General features: G+C 41.9%; 1 protein-coding gene and 1 long non-coding RNA gene across 4 annotated transcripts in view; one reads left to right on the plus strand and one right to left on the minus strand.

Annotated features, from left to right (window-relative positions):
• The window catches only part of LOC115092045, a 298,722-nt gene that overhangs the window by 223,401 nt on the left and 60,862 nt on the right, over window positions 1–14,459 (plus strand). For all 3 annotated transcript variants that reach the window (XR_003856889.1, XR_003856887.1, XR_003856890.1), the window contains one exon: window positions 14,338–14,400. This is a non-coding gene — a long non-coding RNA (uncharacterized LOC115092045). The remainder of the gene's footprint in view (window positions 1–14,337; window positions 14,401–14,459) is intronic.
• Window positions 1–14,459, minus strand: part of CRYL1 (crystallin lambda 1) — a 267,609-nt gene that overhangs the window by 105,183 nt on the left and 147,967 nt on the right. The window lies entirely within an intron of this gene.

Raw genomic sequence — 14,459 nt, forward strand, 5'->3', positions numbered from 1 at the left:
ACCCACATACGTATGTGTGCGCACACACACACACACGCGCGCGAGACTACCTGAGCAACGTTGGGCACTCTTAACTAATAAATACATTTTAAAAAATGAGTAGAGAAAGTATGTGTTTTCCTCTATTATAAATATATGCAAGTACTAAAACATATTCGTGTACTTTGGGGGCAGAAATACATGGGGGCCGATGCAATATCGGCAAGTAGAAAACAGACACTCAATGCTCAGTGTTCGCTTTCCTAATGCGTGCCAACCACCTCTCCTGGGCACTGAATCTAATGTTTAAATGCCCTGCCTTACTAAAAAGGATGCACTAGGAAAAATTTGCATCCCTTGCGTGTCCTTGGTTTCGAGTACGCAGGAGACATGGCCGGGCATACAGCAGCTGACCTGACCTAAGCTCCCTCCCCCCAAGGTCTGGGCCAATGTGCCAAGTGGTCTGAGTCGGACTCGGGGGTCCTGCACCTGAAATCGGGAATCCGAGGTCCATATGATAAAACCACCCTTGACAGACTGAAAATCTCCTCCCTCTCGGCCAGGAACCCCTGCAGGGCTGTTCCAGATTGGTCATTTTGACTGTCATAAGGACCAATCCCCTTTCAGGACAGCCTTCTGAAAGGAGATTGGTCATTTCACTGACATGTGATAGTGAACGGACCAATTGGCAATAAGTGAAGGAGTGAATAAATTAATATTAAGTGCCTGACACTCCACGAAATTAAGTTGGAGGAAATACAGAAAAAGAGTATTTTCTGCTTTTCTGTACACTTTTTGAGGGTAAAAATGTGCGCGTTGGGCACACATTTCTTTTTTTTGCATCGGGGAAAATACTAATAACCTTGTCAACATGAATTTACATGTGATGAGCGCTATTAGCTACAATCTATTGGATGCACGTTTTGGAGGCACTAACCCCTGTTTTGCATCGCGGGTTATGGACGCGCATCCAAAATGCACAAACAAAAATGTGTTGAGCTATGCGCTGCGCCCAGCGCATGATATTGCATTGGCCCCATGGTATTTTATAAATTGTGCAGCTCCCATGACATAGTTTATAAAATAGAAGCCTAAATCCCTGCAGGTGATTTACATACACATTTGGTGATTTTCACAGACTACTGAAAAATGGGCTCTGTATATATTAATATGAATCAAGACTTTATTTGTCCCTTTCTTAACTGAATCTGAAGAAGGATGACAATGCTACTAAAACATTTCCTTTCAAATACTTGCTTGTTAAAGCCCAGGGTAAAATATAAGAAGCCCAATAAAAACATTATAAACTAAGGACTGAGAACAGATATCTACAGCATCTACTAAATTCAATCCAGATAACAAGATGACAACTGAACGGAACCACATCAGACATAAGGAAACCAAGGACAGATAGAGGATAACTTTCAAACAACTCCTCGCGGTCCCATAAACGTGTGTATGGCCATGCGGAGATCTACTACAATATTTTATATCCTGCGTGTATCAAGTACATGCAGATTATAAAATATGCATATTTCTGCCCCCGGCATACATGTGAACATGTTTGATTGCATGTGAATACCTGCAATACATAGAAAGCGCATACTTTTCTTATCTATTCTATAAACATACGCACGTACATTTTATCTGCAAAAAAAAACAGAACTTGCTCGCGAAAAGCCTGATTTACACCTGGAAGTTGGTGTATTTTAAAACCTGCTTGGGTAACTGAAATCACCAGTCTGGCGACACATCCGCCAGGTCACCCATTCCTTCTCCAAATCATCCAAACACTGCTAGTTCTTCACCCTGAATGACCCCCAGTCCACCGGACCTCCCACCCAACCAACAGCAGACAACAGACGAGCCTGATATTAATTGCACTAGATAATTAGCAGGTGTAAAGTTGCACAAATAAGTTTCCTAATGCATTCACATAAATCTCTTATAAAATAGCAATTTACATACATAACTTCTTGGCCCCACCCAGGAACGCATCTAGACTGTCTCTTTTTAACGCAGGTAAATGTACATGTGAAACCGAAATTGCGCATAGACTTTTGATGTTTATAAGATAGCATGATCACGAGGGCAATCTACTTATGTGCACATATGCTAATTTTACACACATAACACCTCTGAAAATGATCTCCACAATGCAGAGAGTGAGTGTACCGGTCTCACTTTTCCATGCTCATAGTCCTTTGGTGCCTTGTCCGTCTCGTCAGTTTCTATTTGCTAGATGCTTTATTTTACAACGGATTCTGAGCTACGCGCTGTTAAGCACATGTGTCAGATTTCCTGCATGTGACAATGTAATTTGATTTTATGGAAAATGAATTGTTAAATCTTATTTGTTAACCCTTGCTTTTACATAGTTTGGCTATTAATCACGTTGGTTTAAGAATCCTAGATATATGCCAATTTTCTGTTTCAGACTTTGGTATCCTAATATTTTAAGCATTACCTCATTTATCCAGATCTGAGCTTTAACAACCCTATATTTACTGTAACAGAAAGAATAATATTGCTCTTTGTTAATGAAGTGTAGTCTCTGTCCTCACTGAAAGTTACATTTTGTGCACTGGAAGTCACACCTATGCGTGGACTGCATTTAAGTAAGCATGCCAGGTGCACATGGCTGGAAAACATATTTATGCAAGAACACACCTTTCTTCATCTCTTAATTGTGGAATTTTAAATTAATGTATCCACATGCCGCTTTTGCCTTCTAGCAGCTTTCTTCACTTTATCTTTTAATTGGAAGGGTAGCATATGGAAATAGTGTTTTAAGTTCCAGAATAAATAAAGCCTTCAGCAGCCGTCATAGAAAGCCACCATTGAGAGCAATATAAAAACAACAGTTTTGTTTTATTTTTCAGCCTTTTTAAGGTATGTTCACTATTCCAGAATTTCTCAGCCTAGTCCTCGGGACACACCCAGCCAGTTCGGGTTTTCAGGCTATCCACAATGAATATGCATGAGATAGGTTTGCGCATGCCAATCACTCTTTTGCTCTTCTGATGGGACCTAGCAATATGTTGAAGCATAAAAATTATGCTGAGTCTCTCTGCATATGCTCAGTTGCTCATGGAGCAAGATGGCTTTCCCATTAATGGAAAGGAAGGGGGATTTCATAGACTGAGACCTTCTAAAGGCTGAGGATCTCCAGCTTGTGGATTGGCAGCCAGTGGGGTGACTCTTCTAGCAGCAGCATGTTCCCCAATACAGGGACACGCAAACACTGACTTTCCAGTGTGCACTAGAGATGTGAATCGTGTCCTCGATCATCTTAACGATCGATTTCGGCTGGGAGGGGGAGGGAATCGTATTGTTGCCATTTGGGTGTGTAAACTATCGTGAAAATCGTTAAAATCGTGAGCCGACACACTAAAACCCCCTAAAACCCACCCCCGACCCTTTAAATTAAATCCCCCACCCTCCCGAACCCCCCCCCAATGCTTTAAATTACCTGGGGATCCAGCGGTGGTCCAGAACGGCGGCGGTCCGGAACGGCCCCCTCAATTGAATCCTGTTGTCTTCAGCCGGCGCCATTTTGCAAAATGGCCGCCGCAAAATGGCGGCGGCCATAGACAAAAACGATTCGACGCAGGAGGTCGTTCCGGACCCCCGCTGGACTTTTGGCAAGTCTTGTGGGGGTCAGGAGGCCCCCCCAAGCTGGCCAAAAGTTTCTGGGAGTCCAGCGGGGTTCAGGAAGCGATTTCTTGCCGCGAATCGTTTTCCGTATGGAAAATGGCGCCGGCAGGAGATTGACTGCAGGAGGTCGTTCAGCGGGGGTTCTGGACCGCCGCTGGATCCCCGGCTGAAGACAACAGGATTCAATTGAGGGGGCCGTTCCGGACCGCCGCCGTTCTGGACCACCGCTGGATCCCCAGGTAATTTAAAGCATTTGGGGGGGGTTCGGGAGGGTGGGGATTTAATTTAAAGGGTCGGGGGTGGGTTTTAGGGGGTTTTAGTGTGCCGGTTTTCCTGCCCTCCCCCTTCCCCCGATTTACGATTTTTTAACGATAAATCGGGGGAATTGGTATTGTATCGTGGCCCTAACGATTTTTGACGATTTAAAATATATCGGACGATATTTTAAATAGTCAAAAAACGATTCACATCCCTAGTGTGCACCACTCACAAAGTCCCTGTCATTTGGGCACAAGTGTAACCCCAATAAAGAAGGTTTTGTGTTTGGTTCACATCGTCTCTTATGATTAAGAGATTGAGTAGTTTCACAACCCTTTGATACATTTCAGCATATCAGGTTTTGAGAGAGAAATTCTCTACATTTTAATTATAAGGCAGAAGGTGGAATTCAGCTTCTTATATATCACATTGCACAAAGAAGCACTATGATTTCATGTATCCAGAACACAATTCACACAGATGAGTATGATTATTTTTTAGACATTTATTCTAGAACAGGGATAGGCAACTCTGGTCCTCGAGTGCCGCATGCCATACAGGTTTTGAGGATATCAACACTGAATATGCAGGAAAATCCATTGGCATGCATTGCTTCTCCTGCATGCAAATACATATCATGCATATTCTGAAAACCTGAGTGACTTGGGGCACTCAAGGACTAGAGTTGTGTACCCCTTATCTAGATGGTTGGTTATTGTACCTCGAGATTAATTTTCAAAAGGATCTACATGCTTACAACCAGGTTTTGTGCACGTAAATGGCTTTTTGGAAAACAACTGGGGGCCTACACACATGAAAGCATGCGTGAAACCTGATTTCACGCATGCTTTTGCGCACAGCAAGAGACATTCTGAGGGGGGTGGAGGTGGGATTTAGGTGCATACTTTTGCTCGGAAACAAGTGTAGCTTTATGTGTGTATGCCCATGCACATAGTAGGACAACCCACAAATTCTCAAAGTGGACGCTTATGCGCATAAATCAGCTTTGAAAATTCAGGCTAAATATTGGGAGTAGAAAGTGCTATTTGAAAAATCACCCTCCCTAAATAAAGGAAGGATCATTTCAAAAGCAGTTTACCTACTGACATAGGCTTTAAGAAAATTGCCCACCCTATATTGTCACCCACATGTGCCCACTTTTACCCACAGTAGGGAGAGGTATTCCTGTGGATGGGGTTTGGAATTATGTGCATAGTTTTGAATTTTCAAAAGCCCGTGCCTAGTTTTTGCCGTGAAAAGTACCTGCACACATTAGCAGAAGTCAATGGGGCAGATTTTAAAAGCCCTACGCACGTAAATCCAGCTGGATTTACACGCATAGGGGGGTTATGCGTACTGAGCCTATTTTGCATAGGTCTGGCGATGCACGCAAGCCCCAGGACACGCATATGTCCCGGGGATTTGTGAAAGGGGCGGGGGCAGGACTGAGGCCTCCGGCACAGCGGCTGTGCCGGGGGATCGCAAACTACGTCTGCCCGGAGGCAGGCGCAACTTATGGAATAAAGGTTGGGGGGGGGGGGTTAAGGTAGGGCTGGGGGGCGGGTTAGGTAGGGGAAGGGAGGGGAAGGTGGGGGGGGTGGAAGGAAAGTTCGCTCCGAGGCCTCAGAGAGAACAAGGAAAGCCGTCGGGGCTCCCCTAGGGCTCGGTGCACGCAAGATACACAACTGTGCACCCCCTTGCACGCGGCTGCGTGCGCATGTTATAAAATCGGGCGTAGATTTGTGCGCGCCGGGTTGTGCGCACAAATCTACGCCCGCCCGTAGGTATTAAAATCTGGTCCAATATGTACAAGTCCTTTCCTGGGGTTCCTAAGTGAAAGCACATAAAAGTAGCCCCAGACTTTGCACTTGTATAGCCAGTTTTAAAATCCCCCCCCCCCCCCCTAATCTATGGGGACCAGCCATTTCTAAAATAAAACGCTGCAGCATAAATAGAACGTTTAGCCCTTTAATTTGAACACATTTAGATTATGAAAGGGATGTTTTCTAATGATTATCTGGAATCTTTGTTAGCTCTGATACTCTTTATTGGACCAGTTTTAAAAGATGCTGCAGTACGTGAGCATTCAAGACCACCATGGGTTCATTCATCAGATGTGAGTGCGAGACATATAAAAACTTTCATTTTCTCCAGGACTGATATAGGAACTTTACTGCTTAACACGCAGCTAAAAGCCCTATGCAGCTGGATTTACACACGCGTAGGGGGGTTACGCGCGTGTAAATCCAGCTGGATTTACACGCGTATGGGGGTTACGTGCACACAGCTAAATTATTATTTTGTTTATTAAAAAATGTTCTATTCCACCTCTCTCAAACAGTATCGTATAAGGTGGATTACAAAATTATGGAAAACTGACAATTATTGCAATGTATTGACTCTATATTTATCTCAATAAAGTGCTCCCTTGGTTTTATAGTCATCTCTGTGCTGAGATTTTCACTAAAAATCCCACCACCACCATTACCATTTTCATCCTGATATCTACATTTTATAAAACGACTTCACGGTGGATCCTGGCACAAACACAATTCCAGATTCAGATTGCACTGCAAGTTTATTTTGCTATACTAAATGCTGACAGAGGAAAAACAGGTGACACATTATTTACAAGGTGATGCAAGCATCAGCTTCTCACGCACAGACAAATTTCTCCAGAATGTTTAGGCAAATTAATTTAAGGAAAGGCATCTAGCTGTTACTTGTAGCATCCTGTTGGGTAGCTGTGCTTAGCTTTTCTAGATACACCTGCAGACTCTGCATATTACCCCTCTCCCTCCCCCTGCCCTCCCCAAGTTATATATTTGTGTTAGAACAAGGGTGCCATCTTTCTTAACATTTGATTTGTATTGACTCTCTAACTTTCCAATTTCTGTTATGGTCACACTAACATATTTAAATTAATTTGTTTGAGTTGTAACCTGTTTACCATTACATTCAAATCTTTCTTTTGCCTTCCTATTATCATCCATGTTATCTCTATTGATTTTCATGTTGTGCTCTTTATCTGCAACTTGTTCAAGTGGATCTGAAGTTGTTCATTCTCTGCTATCAGAGCTAGGTTCATTGTTATCGCCCTTTCAGGGCTTTGTTTATTATAGATATTAGCATGCTAAGTGATAAAAAGCAAAGATGAAAATACAAAGCCTGATATTACCTGGAAAGCTTGTAAAATACCTAACTTTGCTCTCACTACACTACTGCTATCCTTGGGTAGACTTAGACTGCAATTAGGTGCTTTTACTCTGCCAGGATTGATCATAGTGTTTCACCATTAACTTGATCAAATGTCTTCTCCTAGTCTACAAAGGCCACCTTGCGACTTTTATTGTATTCGATGCACCTTTTCTTTAGTTGCCTGAGTGTAAAGATGACATTGGTGCCAACTTTTTTTCCTGAAACATGTTTGGGACGCTGATAGTTGATCTTAAAAGTTGTTGGATTATTTAATAAAAATATCTTCCTGTGTGGCTTAATAAGGAAACTCTCTATTTGGAAATCCTGCCTGCTACCTTTATTTTGCCAGTCTGGAGCAATAATGGCAATCTGCCAATCTTTTGATGTTTCCTGTTGGATCCACACTGCTTGAAATACTTAAAGCCATTTTTATCCCTGTTTCTCCTGGGTTTTAATCATTTCTGATGATAGTTTATCTATGCCAGGTGCTTTACATTTTGATGCACATTCAAAAGCATTTTCCACTTCTCATAGCCACGGTGGCACTACTGGGTTCGAAAGCTGGCAGCGATAACACCGCGGTGGTGCGATCGCTGCCGGCTTTCGCAGGCCCGCCCCCCATTACTGCGCAATTCAAAGGGCTCTGCAATTTTAGAAAATCCAGGCCTAAGTTAGCTAGATAAGTGTGTCCGGCTAACCTATCGAGCCACTCAGCAGCTGAATATTGACCCCCAAGAGAACCACTAAAATATACTATCTACTAAAGAATACCTCACTGTTACTGGAAGGGGGAAAAAAAAAACTCTACTACAGCAAAAATCCTATTATACAGCATAAAGTGGACTAGTCCATACCCCTAATTCAACTTCTCCTTTCCCCTTCCGATCTCTTCCTAGCCCTGGCAGGGAACAGGAGAGGAGGGAGCGAGGCAAAAGTGGACAGACTGCAGAGCAAAGAAGAGAAAAGATATTGCGCTCTCTAATGTTGATTAATATTCTGTAAAAAAAAAAAGCTCTTCTACTAGATGCCAGTTAGCTGAGCTTTCTGGTTGGATGAGGAATGAAGAAATGTGTAACTCTTAATGATAGCAAGGAAGTTTACATTTATTAAAAGGATTTAGTGTTTGCTCCTCTACCGAAGTATTCGGAGCGAAGTACAGGATTATAGAGAGGATTACATCTGTGAGGTAAACAAGAGACGGATGGATGACATCCATGTGGTAGATAGGATACTGCAGAAGAAGGTGGATAACACAGATATAGAAAGAATCTCCAGAATTCCTGTTATGGCTGATGCAAATGCTTAATATTTAACAAATGGAGAAAATATCTTCCCTTAACATAGAAACATGACAGCAGAAAAAGTCTGCCCATCTACACCAACTATTTATCTTTACAATCCCTACCACTTCTTCAGAGATCCTCTGTGTTTATCCCATGATTTTTTTTTAATTCAGATACTGTCCTTGTCTCTTCCAACTCCGTGGGGTTCCAGGCATCCAGTACCCTTTCTGTAAAGAAACATTTCCTTAGAATACTCCTGAGTCTACGCCGTTTTAACCTCATCTCATGACCCCCTCGTTCTAGAGCCTCCCTTCTGTTGAAAGAGGCCCACCTCCTGTGCATGGAAACCTTGGAAGTATTTAAATGTCTTTATCATATCTGCCCTATCTCCCCTACCCTATTAAAGAAGGACAGAAAAAGATTAGGAAGTTTTATAAAACTTGGGAAGCTTTTGGTAATCATTTACCAAATGAGTTAAAAGTCCTGGGAGAGATGAAAGTTTACTTGTAACATTGGTGTTAAGTGGAATAACTGGAGCTGAAAGGGATCCTGTGCATGGTTTGAATGTGAAGATAGATGAATGGTGCAAATGATAGGAAAACAGAAAAGGCGAACATGTGTAAGATGGTTAAAGGATATGATATATTAAGCCCTTTGATGCCGACATTGAATTCTGTTATGTTAACTGTAGAATTTCTGATATTGAAATTGGGTATAATTTTCATTGAGGCTTATGTACAAAGCTATGCATTTTGTGCGTTCAACTGGGAATTTCTCATACAATTTTTCTACATATTCAAATGAGCATGGTAGAAAAATTGCATGTAAAATTTTGCTACTAAGGATTTTACACACACACACACACACACAAAAAAAACCCACAACTACCTGATTGAGGCATAGTTATTTGTTTTGTTAAATCCAGCCAGCAAAGTCAATTTCACATGTTGTATCATAGCTAAAAATTTCTTTGTCTGATTTTGCATCACATCAGCCCATTAACTAGGAATCTGAATTAAATTTCATGCACTCAAACTATGCACAAAGTTTTCTTCTTTGTGAAAGAAACTTCTCAAAGATGGCTTTGTGTGCTAATCGCAGAATAGTGCACTATCATAAAAAACACACACACACACTAACTGGCTATTCAGCAAGCAAAGCTGCCCGCACAAAACTTAGCCAGATAAACTGGATAAGGCTAAACTTGCGCAGCTTGTAATTTGTGCATGCATATGTACTCATATTTTAGAACCTGCAAATATCGTTTCCACTCAGGTTATAAAATACAGTAGCAGCTTTGTGTGCGCTCGTAAATTGGCGCAATAAGCAGTTTTGTGTTTTCCGTGTGGGCGTGTTTGTGAGACACAGAAAGTGTGAGTGGGGTGGGTGAATGGGGAAAGAAAGAAAGTACCCTCTCATACACACACACACCCATGCTACGGGGAGCGTCTGTGTTTTGGGGGGGAGGGAGCCAAAGATCACATCCCAACACAATCTTACCTCCTGAAACCTAGCCTGCCCCCCCAAATGGAACTGTCAAACCATGCTTCTCTCACCTTTTGCAATATAATGGGCCTTTTTACTAATACTAATAAAATGGTTTTTTTTTAAAAGCAGCCAGAAATTAAAGAAACAGGGAGAGAGACTGGGAAGTGAAAGAAATATAAGAGTAACAGAGAATATGTTAAGAGGTGAGAGAAGGATGCAGTGATTTGCCTGCATTTACTTAATACAACAGACATTTTCATTTCTGTTGTATTAAGTAGTTGTCATGTTAGTCCATTTGAATGCATGGAAATAAAGGTTGATAAACAAAAAAAAAAAAAATAATATAAGGTGATATCTTTTTATTGGGCTAACTTAATACATCTTTTGACTAACTTTTGGGAGTTAATACTCCTTTCCTCAGGTCCAAACAGGACATTGCAAGAAGATACATGTGACTCATAAAATACATTACCCACTATATATTTTTATTAGCCTTTATTTCCGTACATTTTTATTAGCCTTTATTTCCGTACATTTCAACATCAGGAAATATGATAGGATGAATCAGGTTTTTCATGTAGCAATAACCCCTTATGCAAAAATAATAATTAAATGGACTGCATGATACACCTGTTAGCATAAGGAAGTTAGGCCAGGTGATATTTAGGGGGTTATCCTGGGAGAAGAAAGTAAATATCTTCTATATTAATGGGGCTGACATACCACTATCTGCTATTAATAGTAAAAAAAAAAAAAAAAAAAACAAGCTTCCAAAATATTAAGGAAAGGAAATTAATTAGGGCAGCATCACTGAATATCAAGTAATTCAATTCTCCTTATAAAAGAAAATTGACTATTGGAAAGATAGAAAGATTGCAGGTATATTTTCTGCTTATTCAAGAGATTAATTCTAAAAGAAGAGATGATATACTTTTCAAGACCAAAATCTACCCACAGATATATATATTTATATGGGAATCATCAAATTTGAAAATATATATTTTATCCTGAGCAGTTCAAAACTGAATGAATTAGGAAGATATATGTTTGTCAAAGGCAGCATTAATAATATTAAGTTGATCATTACAGGTATATGAGCTCCCAACACAAATTTGTAAACATCTGTTTTTATGCAGCATTTGTAAACGAATCTTACAACCATATTTGGATAATTTGAATGAGAATCTTTGAGTAAAAAGTAAGTCTAGGTCTATGTAGAAAAAATATTGTATAGAACTGGATTTGGTAGACCTATAGAGTATTGCAAACAATAAATAAATCAAGTAATGGAGCAGTAAGATTCAGAAAAAAAGTAAAGGAATATACATCATTAGATCTTGGGAAACAAGATAAATTAATAGGAACAAGTTCATAAACTTAGTTGATCCAATAAGGCACTTGTCAGGTTGATTACCTTGAAAGAGAATTTGAGGTAAGCTTGAACTGTTATGCTGGTGGACCCTTGGACCAAGGGAGAATTGATGCTACCTGTGGGGAGGAGCCCCACAGGTCCCCACCATCGGTAGGCGAGGCTGATGGAGAGCAAGAGACCCTGCTGGAGTTTCACCACTACCAACCCACGTTCCTCTTAGGTTGAGCCCTCGGGTGCCGGGGCCGGCTGGTCTTACGTGGGGGTCTCTGCAGAGATGGATGTCCAGGAGGAAGAAGAGACACAGAGGCAGAGGCCGAGGTCCAGCACAGGCAGTGAAGTTTGAGGTTGAGATCCAGGCACATGTCGAGGCAGGCGGCGTAGCTTGTGGTCAAATTCCAGGCAAGCGTCGTGGCAGGCGGCGAGGCTCTTGGTCAAGTTCTAGACAAAGGTTGAGGCAGGCAGCGCAGCTCATGGTCAAGTTCCAGACAAAGGTCGAGGCAGACGGCATGGCTCGTGGTCAAGGTCCAGTCCAAGTCAAAGCCAAGATCAGTCCACTGAATGCAGAATGGAGACAAGGAACATGGGAGGAACTCAGGTGTGGCAATCCACTTCTCAGAAGCGAGGAGACCTATTACCAAGACACTGGCTGAAGGCAGGGGACCAGCCTTATATAGTCCCTAGGCAGTGATATCATCGGGAAGAGCCATGGGCTCTTTCCCGCCGAGGGCCTTGTAAATAAGGAAGAAAGGCATGTGCGCCTAGGAAGATCCCAGGTGCAGGAGAAGTCGGCGGTGTTCCAGCTGTGAGGAAGAGTGCAGTGTTGGCGGCATTCTAGCCACAAAGGAGGAGGAATCAGCAGTGTCAGGCTGATGGCTCAGGGCCACAGAGTCGGCGGTGTTGTGCTGATGGCTCGGGGCCATGAAGAAGAGTGGTGGCAGCAGTGGCAGCTTTCCGCAGCCACCAGGAAGCCCAGGCCTGACCCGACTGCCATGGTGCGGCATTGGGAGAGTGAGCTCGGTCGCGGATTCCCGCTGCCGGCAAGCTTAACACTAACAGATAATATAGAACACAGTTTTAGGAAAACAAAGCAGTTTTTATGACAAATGAAATATGACTTAGCGAGGGCAATTTTCAAAATTTTCAATTTTAAAAGATTGTTTACCTGGGCAAAAGGGCGTTTTGAAAACTGACCGCCATGTATGTGTGTAAAAGTAAGTGTGGTGTTTGAACAGATGCACATTTATTGATGTTTTCATGAAGATGTTTCTGGGGCAGGCTTAGGCTGCGTTAGGCCGAAACACACGCAATTTTATAATTGCTCTTCAGGGAAAAAGTATCTGCTGAAAAAGCAGGCGCAAACCTTTGCGGGTACTTTTTTCCTTGGTAATTTTCAAAGGGCAAGTATGTGCATACCTTCCATTTGAATACTGCTGCAAAATCTGTGCATGAAAGTATCCAAAATCTTTGCAACGAGCTGCATAGTATTGTAAAATCATCCCCATGAATTACTAGCTCTTACACCATGGGCCAGATTTTCTAACATGTGTGTGGGTGTAGATTTGTGCACGCAACCCGAGCGCCAAGCTCTAGGGGAGCCCCAATGGTTTTCCCTATTCCCTCCGAGGCCTCTGATATCGGAACGGCCTCGGAGGGAACTTTCCTTCCGCTCCTCCCCACCTTCCCCTCACTTCCCCTATCTAACCCGCCCCCCCCCCAGCCCTACCTAAATCCCCCCGGACCGGCGCCCTGCCCACGCCCCGCCCCCTTCCCGCCCCTTTTTCAAAGCCCCAGGACATACGTTTGTCCCGGGGCTTGCGTGCGTCGCCGAGCCTATGCAAAATAGGTTCGGCGCGCGCAGGGGCACTTTCTCAGGGTTATGCACGTAAGTTACACGTGTAACCCTTTGAAAATCTACTCCTAAGGAAATTGTCCTTTTTACAGCAGATTACTAGGATAAAAATAGGAAGGACAGATACTCATGGATAATTGGAAGATGCAAGATAGAATTAGGGCATTTAATCAAAATAACATGATGTGGTTGTCTGTTAGTTCACTTAGACATATAAAAACAAAGGTCACCAAATAAGTTGTAGATGTTACAAGGCCGAATTCGAAAAAGCTAAGCTCCTAAATTTAGGCGCCTAAGTTAATGTCTTAAGTTAAGCGCCTATTTTCAACCAATTTTAAGGATCTTAGAGGCCAACATAAAAAAAAAAAAAAAAAAAAAATCAGCCCCTAAATGAATTTGCTATGGGCCTCATTTACTAAGCATTATTCCCATAGACACTGAATGGGAGAAAGCCTTAGTAAATTGTCCTAAGTTAGGTGCCTATTTGTCAGTCAAACTTACATGCCTAAGGTTTTAGCTGAGAATTAGGTTCCTAAATTTAGGACTGCTATGCATGTGCCTACATTCAGGGATTCCTAAATTAGGTAACTAGTTCTGAAAATCAGCATTAATTACCTAACTTTATTTCCCCCATCCTTTCTCTGCTCCCATATAGGATCCTAAATTTAAGAGATTAATGAAACTAGGAGCCTAAATTTAGGCTCTCAGCCGTAGTAACATTTCAAAAGGTCCATTTTAGAAGTTTAAACCTTTTGAAAATCAGCCTTTTTACTGGACTAACTTAATACATTTCAGGTCAGTTTTCAAAAAGCTGCTGAGCAACAAAGATAACCAGGGCTGCCCAGCTAAACTTAGTTGGTTAATATTGAAAATCATTGCTAGCTGGCTCAGTCACAAGTCCTCCCCAGGAACAACCCTGGGGCTGCCTTTTGTAACCGGCTAAATATTGTCCACCTTGTGAATTATTGACCCATTTGCAGCTAACTTTTAAAAGTTATTTTCCCTTCCTCGGGTCAATGGAACACATCTAGCTCTAGCAGAAAAACTCTTCACACAAACAAGTCAATACAGAGAAATGACATGATAGACCAACCGTAGAAGAAAAAGAAATTCATAAGAACTCAAAAAGAGAAAGGATAATTTTGTATTAACCTAATAAAGGGAAGAGAGATCTTAAAAGATAGCCACAAATGTATGAAGTTGGTACAAAAAAAGCTATTATCTACAATTTATTTGTTGACTTTTATTTCTAGGTGGACTTTTATCAGAATTTATATGCAGTGGCAAAGCACCAACAGTGGCAGGAACATCCTAAGGTACTGTGAAAGGGGCAAAACAGAACAAATAGTCTCATAAACAGCACAAAGCACTAAAA

Source organism: Rhinatrema bivittatum, chromosome 5, assembly GCF_901001135.1.
Source record: "Rhinatrema bivittatum chromosome 5, aRhiBiv1.1, whole genome shotgun sequence".
Taxonomy (NCBI): Eukaryota; Metazoa; Chordata; class Amphibia; order Gymnophiona; family Rhinatrematidae; genus Rhinatrema; species Rhinatrema bivittatum.